This window comes from Adiantum capillus-veneris, chromosome 6, assembly GCF_014529385.1.
Source record: "Adiantum capillus-veneris isolate H3 chromosome 6, ASM1452938v2, whole genome shotgun sequence".
Classification (NCBI taxonomy): Eukaryota; Viridiplantae; Streptophyta; class Polypodiopsida; order Polypodiales; family Pteridaceae; genus Adiantum; species Adiantum capillus-veneris.
In genome coordinates this window covers 153,205,482-153,220,121 of record NC_140936.1, presented here as the reverse complement: position 1 = coordinate 153,220,121, position 14,640 = coordinate 153,205,482, and the positions used below count along the sequence as shown (strand labels likewise).

The 14,640-nt window shown below is 36.4% G+C and overlaps 2 pseudogenes; both read right to left on the bottom strand.

Annotated features, from left to right (window-relative positions):
* Nucleotides 1-11,673: 11,673 nt before the first annotated feature.
* On the bottom strand, nucleotides 11,674-12,269 carry LOC147456512 (uncharacterized; annotated as a pseudogene).
* Nucleotides 12,270-13,704: 1,435 nt separating this feature from the next.
* LOC147456511 (uncharacterized) lies at nucleotides 13,705-14,336 on the bottom strand (annotated as a pseudogene).
* Nucleotides 14,337-14,640: the final 304 nt, after the last annotated feature.

Genomic DNA, 14,640 nt, shown 5'->3' with positions numbered 1-14,640 from the left:
GCACAAATAGTGAAAGGCTGCAGGTTAGAGAAGCCAAGTGTCACCACTTTTCCTCTAAAACAGTTTTCTTTGTTACATCTTGCAGGTACGTGCTTCAAATCCATGCTTATTAGGGGTGGTAGTCTCATCCTAATGTATATTTTTATATTGTTTATTCCCAGCTAGATAGAAATACTTGCAAATTTGTACAACATATACTTAACAAGTGTCTTCATTATATAGCTTGCAAATGTTGAATTCATACATGTTTTTGTTACAAGGTGACCTCTTGCTATGCTAGTTGAGTGGCGTTGTTTGCAAGAACGGCTCAAGGAATTGGCATAACGTGAAGCTTTTACGGTGGCACAAAGCTCTCCTCAGCGGCAATGTGGCTCCCACTACACCAAAAATCATTATGCTGACATGAAGAGATCCCTAGTAGGACAATGCAAAAACTTTTCATCAGCAGCAACACACTCTTTCCTAACATGAGGGCACTCCTACCAAAGATATTTTTATGTGATAGGTCACCCCAAGAGCATACCATGTCATGGAATGGATGTAAGAACTATGACCACACTACTCCTTGTAAAGTGTTCACAGATGTATGTTTATCAAAGTTAATGAGAAGACATTTGGACTTTTTTGTTTGTTGATGTGTAAGAGCACTCTAGGTCTACCATATTTTAGATTGTTTGATAAGTTAAATAATTTTTTTTTTGTCATTTAAAGTGTAAGTTTGTTTTTGTTTGGTAAGATTGTACATGAGAAGACATAATAAAGTATAAGAGATCTTGACGGAATAAGCCTCGGTTAGATTCCTACCATGCACTTGTGACACCAGACCTCTCCTTGAACCTTTTGATTTTTATCATTGTGGGAAGTCTAAGGGTGGTCTATTTTCAAATTTTTAGCAATAACTTTTTTTAAAAGGAAATTTTGGTTATTTTAAAGTTTGTACACAGTCTCGGAGTTCATTCTGATTGTTTTCATTCAGTTTCAATTTTTGATCGAGGGCACTCCTTGGAAGCCACTTTTGAAGGTGTTAGGGTCAGATTTTGAGAAAGTTTTGTATGTAGGAAATGCAGTCCTTAACACAATAAAAAACATTGGTTCTCTGAGTATTTTCAGATTCCATAGTTTTAATGCCCGTTCGAGCTCATAGATTAAGGAAAAAGTAAGAAATGTCTGTTTTACATCATTTTTTAAGAAATTGCCAACTTGCACATTGATTTTTGGAAAATCCGAGTAGGATATGATTTTTTTGCATCACACGATAGTCGAAGAGCGCGACAAGATGAACAAATTTATGTGAGACAAGCCCAAAAAGATTCAGAGCCAATTGAATACTAGAAGCTCTTGAAAACAGCCTAAAAGTCCAATAGCCTAAAACTTACCACTTGAATTATGACCATGCATAAAAATAAATCTTGTACTTGTCATTTTAGGACCCCAGGGACCCTCAACATTAGGGGCCACAAGGGCGCGCAAATCAGCCATCCAAAATTTTTGGATGGCTGATTTGCGCGCCCTTGTGGCCCCTCATGTTGAGGGTCCCTGGGGCCCTAAAATGACAAGTACAGGCTTTTTTTGATGCATAGCCCCAAATGGCAGATACCTAAACCTTGTATCATGCTTATGAACCATTTTTTACTTCCTTGTGTCAATCCCCTGTTCTTGGAAATATCTTGGTCCCTATTTGTGCCTGGATGGGCATTCTACGCGTCGTTGTGGTCCCTCTTGTTGAGGGTCTCTAGGGCTTCAAAATGACAAATAGGGGCTTTGCTTTAATGTATGGCCATGAGATAGAGTTGTAGTGTTTGATGTCCAGAGTATTCACTATGTCAAATTTTCCTGTATCATGTCCGTTCACCACAATGGATTGAAAGTAGCCCTTATAGGCCTTACCTACACATGTTTCTGTAACTTTACAAGAATATAAATTCCCTTCTGTTGAACACATGTGCTATGTTACATATACTTTAGTGAACTCGCAAGGTCAAAGGCCTCACAAATTTTGTGCACTCAGAACATTTAGCACTAGAAATCAACCAAACAAGGAGCCAATTTTTACTTCCTTGTGTTCACCTCGTGTTCTTGGAAATGTTTTGGTTAAGCCATTTCTTTGGAATTTAAAACCACATGTGACCCCTATTGTTATAGTATCCGACCAAAGGTTTCTTGATTAGCAGTTATATAGGTTCGAGTGATACATATCTTCTATGTTAACAATGCATGTATCTATAATTTATGCTTACACTTTCTCTATCCAAATGAGCTACATAGTAAAAATCAAATCCGCAATTCAACAATTAAGTTCACAAGGTGATAGCTATTGGTATGATCTTTAACAATACCAAATAAATAGCTACCAATAGCAAATGAATAGGGATATTTAAGAAGGTTTGATACCAAAAACTTGTCAACACTACTCAAAAAGGTGGAAACTCAAAGGCTTTATAATATATATGATGAAACAAGAATCAACAATAATTCACCCCTATATATCTACACCTCCATCTCAAGTTGTCATTTCTCTAAGTCAAGCTTGGCATAGGAATAGTATGGAAACAATAACATTTTGGAAAGCAAGAATTTAGCTTTCTCAACTTTTGAAATGTTGCTATTGATATATATTCAACATCCCCAAATGAGGACATCTTGACAAAGGTTATGATCCACTTAATAAGAATAACCATTAGTGATTAAACTGAAATCAAAATATTGCATGAATTTCTTCATGGTGGAATGATTAAGACTTGAAACTGCAAACATCTTACAGACAAATCAGAATATCCAAAAAAATCAACAATATTTCTCAAATCTGTATGAAACTCCAGTAATCTAAATAAAATACTCTCACTCAGTGCGACACCATTTAACAAAAAGAAATATTTATATTGCATTTATAGAGGAATCCAGCCTCATAAAAATAATTACAAATGGAGACAATGTTGTTGCTGTTAGGCTTCTCTTACAAGTATTTGTCTTTCTCATCTAGAGATTCATATACACGAGTATTTGTGTGTCTATGACACTAGGGAAGATAGTAGTACTATAGGGATGGCTTTTCTAAGAGCTCCTAGAGAGTACCTATTGGTTCAAGATTCTACAAAAATCCTACTATTCTTATCAAAATCTTTTAACACGGTAGTGAAAGGTTCCTCACGGAACAAAAATAGGGTGATTTCCATCTCTGCACATGGTTGCTTGCTCATGTCCTCTCAAAACAAGTTGACTCTGTAAGTAAGCAACAGATTATGTGAGCACAAAGTTATAAAGTACAAAATGATATCATTCTAATAATCTAATGACAACTACACAAAGAATAAATTATAAGAAAAATCTTTGATGACTCTCCATAGATAACACAACTTACTTACATTGTGAGACTCAATCACATGCTACAAAACTATAGATGGCGCACCAAAGCCATCAACAAAATAGCACCACCCAATGTTATGAGGTGTGAAGCCTAAACATTGAAAGCCATAAAGAGGTTAATTCCCTCCAACATGATAAACTTAAAGATGGAGATGATCTTAAGCTCTGAATGTAAGCTACAAGGGTAGTTTTCTCACCATTCTATCTTTATGTTGGAGATGAATCCTTGCAATGCCCATGCACTATTCACACCTCCTGTTCTTGTGGTATGCAAGTCATGTGAGTTGATGCTTTTTCCACCTTCGGGAGTAGAGGTTTCCATGTAGTGCGAATGAATGAAAGTAGAAGGAGGAGAATCTTGTTTCATGCTGTAATGGAGGTGAGAGAAGGGAGAGGAGCTAGCTTGGTGTGGAACTATGTGGTGGGCAAGGGGAAGAGATGGGGAAGAAGCTTGCTTGGTGCTACAATGGAGATGGGAGAAAGCTAGTAGAGAGATAATGTTGGACTATAGGGGGTGCATGTGGTTGTTGAAGCCATGGAGAGCTTGGAAAAGGGTTTGTAGAGAGAGAAAATCTTTTTTAGCTATAGAATAGGTTTGGAAAGACTTTGGAGGGTGGAAAATGATGTTTTGAAATTTTTGAAAAAATTTAATTTTTTGGAATTTTTTAGTGCACGTTTTTTGACTTTTGGAGGTCAAAAATACTTTCTTGACCATGAAATAGGTTAGGGGACCTTTTAAGGAGGGAAAACTTGAAATTTGAAATTTTTTGAAATTTTGAAATTTTTAGTGTATTTTTAAATCCGGGCCAAAAAGTGGGGGAAAAAAGGTCAAAGTGGTCCCCCCCCCCTCCCTTTCCCCTAGCCACCTCCCTTACCTTCTCACTAGGTAAGAGGCCATTAAGAGGTGTAAGGCTACCTTGTCCCCCTACTTTTTTGAGGGTATAGAGTGTGTCCGCCACCCTCTTCCTATTGGTTGGCCTCTAATTAACCTTAATCCCAAAGGGCCCCTAGAGGGTTCATATTTTTCCTAATGCTGGATTGGACAAGTGGTCAATCTAGGTACAAATATACCTATGTAAGAACATACATATGTGTATGAAATAACATGCAAGCATGCTTTTCTTGGGAAAGAAAGATAGAAGGGATAGAAAAAATGAGTCTAGATTGGACAGGTGGTCAATCTATGTGGAGATATGCACATACAACAATATATGACCATCATTTGACCTAGAATGGACAAGTGGTCAATCTAGACAATACATGTGACTATTAAAGAAAAAAAATGATTTGGGATTGGACATCATTTGACCTAGAATGTGCAGGTGGTCAATCTAGGTAGCACATGTGACTATTAAATAACATGGTTTTTCATGTCATTCTTAGAAAAGATTACATTCATATATGACCATCACGAGACCTAGAATAGACATGTGGTCAATGTGAATAGCACATATACATAGCAAAGTATATCCCACCATAACCTAGCCTCGAAGGGACAAATGACTAAGATACACAAAACACATGAATATGAAAGAATGTACAAGGATGCCTTTTTTGGGAAAGAAAGATAGAAAATATAGAAAAAGGGAACTTGGAGATCATGTGGTAAATCTATGTGTAGATATACACATGTAACAACATACGACCATCACTTCACCTAGAAAGGATAGGTGGTCAATCTAAACAACATGTGCCTATTAAAGAACATGGTTATGCATGTCTTTTCCAGAAAAGAGCACATCCACATATGACCATCACTTGACCTAGAATTGACCACTTTTTTATTCATCTAGCCTAGAATGGATAGAAGGCTCATCTAACGTGTGCATATTGACGACTTGTCTATTTTAGACATGATACTTTTCTTAATTTATCAAAAGTTGAATCTCTTGGGGAGCTTGGTCATTACATGTTGAACTTACTATCACGTTATTCACCATTGTCTATCTACCACTTAGTCTTCTAAACCTTTCAAAGAAATATTTTGCATAAAATTCCAAGAAAACCATGCAACCTCTCTCAATAAAATCACTTATAAATTTGAATTGGCAACTTGGTCATGTTGGATCAACCACTTGGTCATTCTAGATTAAAAATATTGACCTTCATAGTCTAGAGAAATCTATTGCGAGAAACTATGAAAATTATCAAACTCCATTTGTGATTTCACAATGTCCTAGGCCTCCTTCTTGATAAAAATTTAGTACTTGGATTTCTACAGTGAACAAAGTTTCTACAACTAATTATAGAATAACCCAAGTTACATATTATAACAAGTGATATTGGAAAACCCAACAAAGAAAAACGACGTGTTAATACAAAATATTCTTGAGAATATGAAATTGTGTTCTTAAGACATGTCTACAATCACATTAAAGTCTCCAGTCTGCTGCAAGTCTCTACAGATCATGCTTCAAATAGCATACTCCCTAAAGCAAATCTGCAAGAATAAACACAATCAATTGTCAATCATAATATTTACACTAGATAACTTCTAGTGTAAATTAAGAGTATGGTTAGGATTGAGCATTACCTTAGAGTCCCTTATCAAGTTTGCAAAAATTGTGTTGAAATAAAAACTTCTTGATAAAGGCTCTTACAGCCTTCAAGGGTGCAGTTGTGCAACCTAGTTTCCTTGCTAATGAAATCAATTGAGTCCCCTTCATGGTGTCAATAGTTGAGGCTTCTTTTGAAAATATCTCTCTTATCTTCTGCCTTTCTGTTTCTTGTTGTCTATTTGAGTTTGCTGATCCCTCTTGTGTGACAATAGCATTATCTATTGACAACCTACCTATTTCAACTTCTTGCAGTGACCATTTTGCATTAGGTTCTCTCCAATATACAATGACAGCATCATACTTGCTATCATTGGAAATTGGGGGTTGTCCATACCACTCGCATTCAATAGCTGCACGAACATCCCTGGTTTCATCAAGCTTTAATAAATATGGAAGTATCTCACCCATGAGAACATTGTCCATCTTATTTTTCTCATCAAACATCATTGGGAATATGCAGTTGTTTGCTGGTGAAATGCAACCCTTGTATGAGGAGTCATCAATAAGAATTGTTCATCAAGGATCACATTCAAACCCAAAAGACATTTTGGCTAGTGTCTTAAACATTGCTTGCACATTTGGATTGTCTAATCGATATAGGTTCTCAAGAACAAAGCAAGATTCTTGACCCCACACTGCAAAGAATGGTAATGTTGTCTCTAGCCTATTTGTCAATGTATTTACAATTTGGAGAACATTATCTAGTTTAGCTGTTGACCAAATTCCCACATTGAATCTTTGCACAATAAAAACTATAGAAACTCAAGACATCTTGGCCTAAGAACAATATATCCTCTAGAGTCTAGTTGAATAGACTCATGAAGGTTGGATGATTGGGGACAATGTTTCAGTAAAACACCATTCAAGTCCAACACAATTGTCAACATGGACTTCTTTGACATTATTGGGCTTGAGCTACCAGCATCAACTTGATCATCTTGCACTTCTTTTTCAGGTTGTAATCCATCATCCATTGGAGCGATTGCCGCTGGATGAACCAACATAGCATTATTGCTACCATCTCCCACTTGTTGATCAATTTTGTCTCCTACAATATATTTCAAATAGTTTAAATGCGTTTCAAGGCTTCCATCAATGTGCATATTAGGGAATCTTTACCTAGTGTTTGTGTTGGGAGCGTGGATGTAGAAACCATGTCATATTCTATATCTAAAGGAAACAAAGTAGCAGTATTTCAAAATTAGTTAAAACAATTAGAAACAAGGAACAAGGTGAAGAAAATACAATATCATTTGAGGGTATCAAGAAAAAAAGATAATGAAGGTAGTTCTTGAAACATACAAAAGCAAGAAAATGTAGTGAAAAAAATAAGACATGGAGGATTCACACGCTAGAACTGCCACCTTAATTTCTTATCTAGAATGGATAAGTGGCTAGTCTAGAGTTACCTATGCCTAAGGAAGATCATAAAGAAAATAACCCATCCCAAGGTGGGTGGCTTAAACTTGCACTTACCATGCTTTTATTTTGTAGTGAAATTCATGATTATATTAGAATCCAATGGATGTTTTCAAGTGTCAAAAAGTTAAACCTAATTACCTTTACCTATTATACATTGCATGTGGAAAATGTAGAGCACATTCTCTAAGAAAATTGATTAGAAAAATTGACATATTCCAAACTTAGAATGAACTTGTTGATAAATCTAGAGTTCAAATGTGCCTAGATTCTACTTTTGGTGGGATGTACTTTGTTTTGCATATGTACACTTCAGAATGGCCACCTATCCATTCTAGGTTAGAAGATTGTCATATGTGAATGTGTCCTTTAAAAGAAAAAAGACTGTGAATGTGTCCTTAACAAAAAAAGACATACATAACAATGTTCTTTAAAAATCACATGTGTTTCCTAGATTGGCCACTTGTCCATTCTAGGTCAAGTTATGTTCATATGTTGCTACGTGTGCATATGTGCACCTTAATTGTCCACTTGTCCATTCTAGGTTCAATTTTTCTAAGAAAGATAAATGAAAAAGTTTTGTCTTTTCTGCACTAGCTCTAATGGATAGATAGATGTAAATATGCACTTCAGATTGGCTACCTATCCACTCTACCTTATATGATGGACATATGTTTTTACATGTGCAAATGTGCACCTAGATTGACCATTCGCCCATTCTAGGTTCATTTTTTCTAGATTTTCCATCTTTCTTTCTTAAGAAAATCATGCTTGCATGTTCTTTCATACTCATGTGTATTGTGTATCTTAGCCATCTATCCATTTGAGATTAGGTTATGGTGGGATGTAATTTGTTCTGCATATGTACACTTAAGATTGGACACCTATCAAATAATTGTCAGATGATGGTCATATATGAATGTGCCCTGTTCAAGAAATACACGTGCTTCCGTACTAGATTAGAAGGATGCTATGATTTCTTGCTTGGACCAATGTCTTCTGACACATGTTCATTTTGTAAGGCACATGTAATTACTCTTTCTTAGTTTGTGTTCTGTTATTGTTACATGTGCTATCTAGATTGACCAATTGTCCATTCTAGGTTACGTGATGCTAATGTGGTGATTCCTATGCATACATGCTCTCTAGCCACATGTCCATTCTAGGTTAGTTCTTCGACTTTGTTTCACTAAAAAAGCATGCTAGTATGTTCTTTATATGCCCTTTCTTTTGATGTATGAACACATGCATATATGTTCTTGTTCAGTCAAAAGTACACTCTAGAATGGCCATTTGGCCATTCTTGGTAAAGAAACATGTGGTTTTCTCGAGATTGGCCATCTACCCATTCTTGGTAAGGCCGGTAAGGTGGACATCAAGATATCAAGACACATGTGATTTTCTCCAGAGTGGCCATCTTTCCAATTTTGGTAGCATGTGGTTTTCAAGATTGGTTAGCTAGATAGAGTGGCCACTTGTCTATTCCAAGTCAGGTGATTCCATATGTGAATGTGACCTTTTCTATGAAAGACATGTGTAATTATGTTATTTAATAGTCACATGTATTGTCCAGATTGGTCACCTATCCATTCCAGGTCAAGTGATTGTCATATGTTGTTACATGTGTATATGTTCCCCTAGATTGACCACATGTCCATTCCAGGTTCAATTTTTCTAGATTTTCCATCTCTCTTTTCTCAAAAAAGCATGATTATATGTTCTTCTATATTCATGTGTATTGTGTATATTATCCATCTATCTATTCTAGGCTAGGTTATGGTGGAATTTACTTTGTTCTGCATATGTGCACTTCAGATTGGCCACCTGTCTATTCTAGGTCAAGTTATGGTTATCTGTGAGTGTATGTTCTTTAATAGTCACATGTGTTGCCTAGATTTTCCATCTATCCATTCTAGGTTAGGTAATGTTCATAAATGTTACATGTGCATATGTGTTGCGTAGATTTTCCACTTGTCCATTCTAGGTTAGGTGATGGTCATATGTTGTTACGTGTGCATATGTGTTGCCTAGATTGGCCACTTGTCAATTCTAGGTCAAGTGATGGTCATATATAAAGAACTTAGAAACATGCTATAGTAAGAAGATAACTTGTCTACAAAAAACATTAGTTTGTTAATGCTACGTATGACCATCACCTGACCTAGATGAATTACATGAAATTGACCATTATCTGGCTAACTTGTCTACATAAAACATTAGTTTGTTAAAGCTACAATTGACCATCACCTGACCTAGATGAATTACATGAAATTGACCATCACCTAACCTAGATGAAATACAGGAAATTGACCACATGCATCTATGCCCCTAAATTGACCACCTGTCTATTACAAATTCAATTTTTCTAGATTTTCCATCTCTTCTCTAAGAAAATCATGCTTGTATGTTCTTTAATATTTATGTGTATTGTGTGTCTTAGCCATCTATCCATTCTAGGTTAGATTATGGTGGGATGTACTTTGTTTTGCATATGTGTAATTCAGATTCAACACGTGTCCATTCTAAGTAAAGTGATGGTCATATGTGAATGTGTTCTTTTTAAAAAACACACATAACTATGTTCTTTAATAGTCACATGTGTTGCATACATTGGCCACGTGTCCATTCTAGATCAACTAATGGTCATATGTTGTTACATGTGCATATTGTTTCCTAGATTGGCCACTTGCCCTTTCTAGGTCAAGTGATGGTCTTATGTTGTTATTATGTGCATATGTGATTCCTAGATTGGCCACGTGTCCATTCTAGGTCACGTGATGGTCATATATAAAGAGCTTCAAAACATGCTATAGTAAGAAGATAACTTTTCTACAAATAATTTAGTTCATCAAAGCTTTGAGTCCCCTTAAAATAGGGTGCACTCTATAGAGCACTTTATTCAATATGGCTCGCTTGGATCTAGGTTAGATGATGGTCATATATGAGTGTGCCCATTTTCAGAAAAAACATGTGTATCCATACTAAATTAGAAGGATACTATGATTTCTTGCTTGAACCAACATCTTTGGACACATGTTCAATTTCTAAACCACATGTAATTGTTCTTTCTTAGTTTGTGTTGTTTAACTGTTACATGTGCTATCTAGATTGGCCACATATTCGTGCTAGGTTAGGTGATTCTAATATGGGGATTCCTATGCGTACATGCTCTCTAGATTGACCGCATGTCCATTCTAGCTTAGTTCTTGCTAGATTGTCCATCTCTTTTGGCTAAAAAAAGCATTACACTCTAGAATGGCCATTTGACCATTCTTAGTAAAGAAACATGTTTTTTTTTGTATATTGGCCATCTATCCATTCTTGATAAGGCTAGTACTGTGGAAATCAAGACATCAAAACACATGTGGTTTTCTTGAGATTGGCCATCTTTCCAATTTTTATAACATGTGGTTGTCTAGATTAGTAAAGAGTGGTCACTTGTCCATTCTAGGTCAGATGGTGTCATATGTGAATGTGTCCTTTTCTATGAACGACATGTGTAATTATGTTCGTTAATAGTCACATGTGTTGTCTAGATTGGCCACCTTCCCATTCTAGGTTAGGTGATGGTCATATATTGTTACATGTGTATTTGTGCCCCTAGATTGACCACATGGACATTCTAGGTTCATTTTTTATATATTTGCCATCTCTCTTTCCTAAGAAAAGCATGCTTGTATGCTCTTTTATATTCATTTATATTGTGTATCTTATCCATCTGTTCATTCCAAGTTAGGTGATGGTGGAATGTACTTTGTTCTACATATATGCACTTCGATTGGCCACTTGTCCATTCTAGGTCAAGTGATGGTGATATGTGAATGTGTTCTTTTTTACAAAAGACACACATAACAATGTTCTTTATTAGTCACATTTGTTACCTAGATTGACCACGTGTCAATTCTAGGCTAGGTAATGATCATATGTTGCTACATTTGAATATGTGTTGCTTAGATTGACCACTTGTCCATTCTAGGTTAGGTGAGGGTCATATGTTGTTACGTGTCTGTATGTGCACCTGACTTGACCACTTGCCCATTGGAGGTTCATTACAAGTGACCAATCTAAAGTTGATCATGGCATAATGGAACCATTACTCAAATACTTTGACATATAAAAAATAGAACATCAATTTGGTCCAAAAGAAAAAAAATTATTTGTCTTTTTCAGTCAATCTAAATATAGACATAAGATTTTTAAAGGAATGAAAAAAAACTAAATTGAACCAAAAGGATACATTGAAGATATTTGAAGCTTTCAAGTCATCTTTATAATAGATATAGCAAGTTCAAACTACAAAAGAAACAATGAAATGGATGTGATGGTTTCCAAGTTAGTACATACTTGCTTCAGCTGATAAAAAATCTTTGACGGAAAAGTTGCCTTCACACATACTTTCCACCATGTCGCTTTCGTGCTCAACTTGATTGACCTTGAGTCTTGCCCATTGCTTGATGTCATCATGCAATTTCACAAATTCTAGAATCTGTGATTCTAGATTCTTTTGATCCTCAATGTTTTCCACTATGGCTACAACTTCTTTCTTCTCTTAAGACCAATCTCTGTTATATAGCCATCACTGAATAATTCCACTAGCTTGGATCCTTCTGTGCAATACTTCTTGGTAAATTGCTTGACAATAATTTTCTTCTTAAATCTTAAGAAATCCTTGTCCGATAGATGCTGCAAAATTTGAAAATTGGTATCAAGTAACCCTACATCAAGTATGGTGGTAGATTCTCCTGGAGCAAGAGTTGTTGGGAGTCCACTTCATGCATCACTTTTTCCAAAAAGGACCACAACAGAGAAGAACTGTATGGACCTAGCATAAAACACTTCTCTTTCATGATGTAGAACTCCAACACTCTGTTGTCTCATTACGTCCTTCATATTATTCAAAGCGTTCTACAATTGCACAAAATCTGTCATGTTTAAGAAAGCAAGAAGCACATAGTGTGCTTCTTTTGAACCTCCACTGATGGACATCATCCCATTCAAGAGATCTTTGTATCGATCCTCAGGCCAATGTGTGTTGTTCTTAAAGGCCTCTGATCTGACCAATACACAAAGTCCTATGGGCATTGGGTTGCAAAGGTGACGCTCCAAGTATGAAGAACCTTCAATATGAAGGTTTACCACATAAATCCTCCAAGGAACATCTGTTGCTTTTACTTTCTCCTTGTGTAGATTGATTGTCCACTCAACATACTTTATTGCACTCTCTAGAAAGTCAATCTTCTTGATTCGTCGCTTTAATTGTGTCTTGATCCATATATCACAAAGCTCAAGAAACTTCATATACACAACATCATTATGTTATACATCAAGACAAGATCCTCCCAAGTATTGCACTTTGCATCTTCATTGAGAGAGTTAAACTCCTCAAGCAAGGCATCTTGAATGATACGATCTTGCTTCAGTTGTTTGATTCTTTCAAGCATGTCCATGATGTTTGTGTCCTTTATGCCCTTTGATAACACAATTCTGCCATCTCTTATTTATGCTTGTAGCTTCTTAACCTCTTCTTCATCCAAACCAGCTAGATACCTAAATACTGTGGCACTTAGTTTCTTATTCTCTTTTTCCAATTCTATTATAATATCTAGCCATTCATTAAAGATGGCATCAGAATAAGTCACCATGTGAGCTTGCTTTGTAATAAAGGATGGTCCAACACATATTCTAGCCATTCTTAAAAACACCTATACAAACTGATTATCAAACTTGAATGGTGTCCTATGTTTCTAGTGCAAAAGATAAATGATATGGGAATATAAATTTATCACTTACATCCCATTCGCTGCGAGATAAAGTTCCCTCCACGACACCAAGTGGTGGCCTTGCAGGACATCCGTTAAATTTCCACTGACCACGTAAGTGCTTCAATATAACACCGTATGGTTGCTTCGTATACAAGGACTTTGCTTGCTCATTTTCAATAGCAAATATAGCGATAGCAACATGTGGTGGTGGATCTACAACAATGCAGGCCTTTCGTTGAGCATACACTGCCACGAGCTCTTGTGATCTACCCCCCTTTTTCATTTCTTGAACTCTCAGCATTTTTGCTGCATATATAGAGTGTTGTCCGTCAAGAATCCAATACCTATAGTCTTTTAGCTTGCCTTCTTCAATCTCTGATGGCGTCATTGGGATTCCTGTCCTTTGACCACAATTCTTGACATGCATCAAATATGCACATGATGAAGGCCTATTTGCACTTGCAGCAAAGAGAAGCATGCAATTATTTAGCTTCTCCTCGTCAAGTTGGCAGAAATTTAAATGATTAGGAGCAAGAAAACAATTGGTCACATTGGAATTTCATACTCTGTATACTTGAATGGAAAATATGCTGAATATTTCTTCATGCCTCCAGTATCGCTTTTCTTTGCCTTTTGAACCTCTTTCTCTAAACGATCAGGCTCCACAAACCTTAAGTGAGGCTGGTTGCTTGTACCCTGTTGTGAAGCATCTAGATTTGACTCATCCACCACTTTGGACCGTGCAACAATATGAGCCTTGGCCCTCTTTGCTTTTGGATGAGAAGATTTTGGCCTTGGACTCTTGTTGGAGGGCTTCTTATTCTTCACACTTTGGACAATGGAATCATGAAGAGTGTCTGTAGTTACTTGTGTAGGATCCATGTCTGCATTCCAACCTCAGAGAACATAGTCACCTCTTTATATTTTACCATGCATTGATCAAAACATGCCTTTGGAGATAGGCAATACTCTATATTCCCTGGAACTTGAATGTTAATGCACTCAATGCTAGGATGCTCTTCAACGGTTGATACAACTACTGCAACTACTTGGCCTAGATCCTCAAATACATTGTTATCTTGTTCTGAGGCAAGAAACAATGTACTTTATGATATTGAGTACCTTGTAGTCCATAAATATCGAGGTGCCATGGATGAGTCTCATTGGTAGCGAGGTCAATGATGACTGGAATGGTAGTTACTTTTCTCTTATTTGAGGTCGTCACTTGAGACATTTTGACCCTGAAAAACATGTCATAATCCCCCCAATGAAGCCCATATTGTCACTCTCCCTTTCTCTCTCCCCCTCTCTTTCTCCCTCTGTCACTCACTTGTTTTCACTCCTTCTCCCTCTTTATCTTTCTACTTTCCTCTCTCTTTTATCATGTGCATAACAAAGGTGTAGCTGGTGGTGGCAAACAATCAAAAGCATCAGTAAAACAAATCACGTGCAAGCATATACGGGTGCATATCTAACTCTTTTTATTACATACATGTTTTTTGAATACTCGATGTATGATTTTGTTTTTTCATTAGATT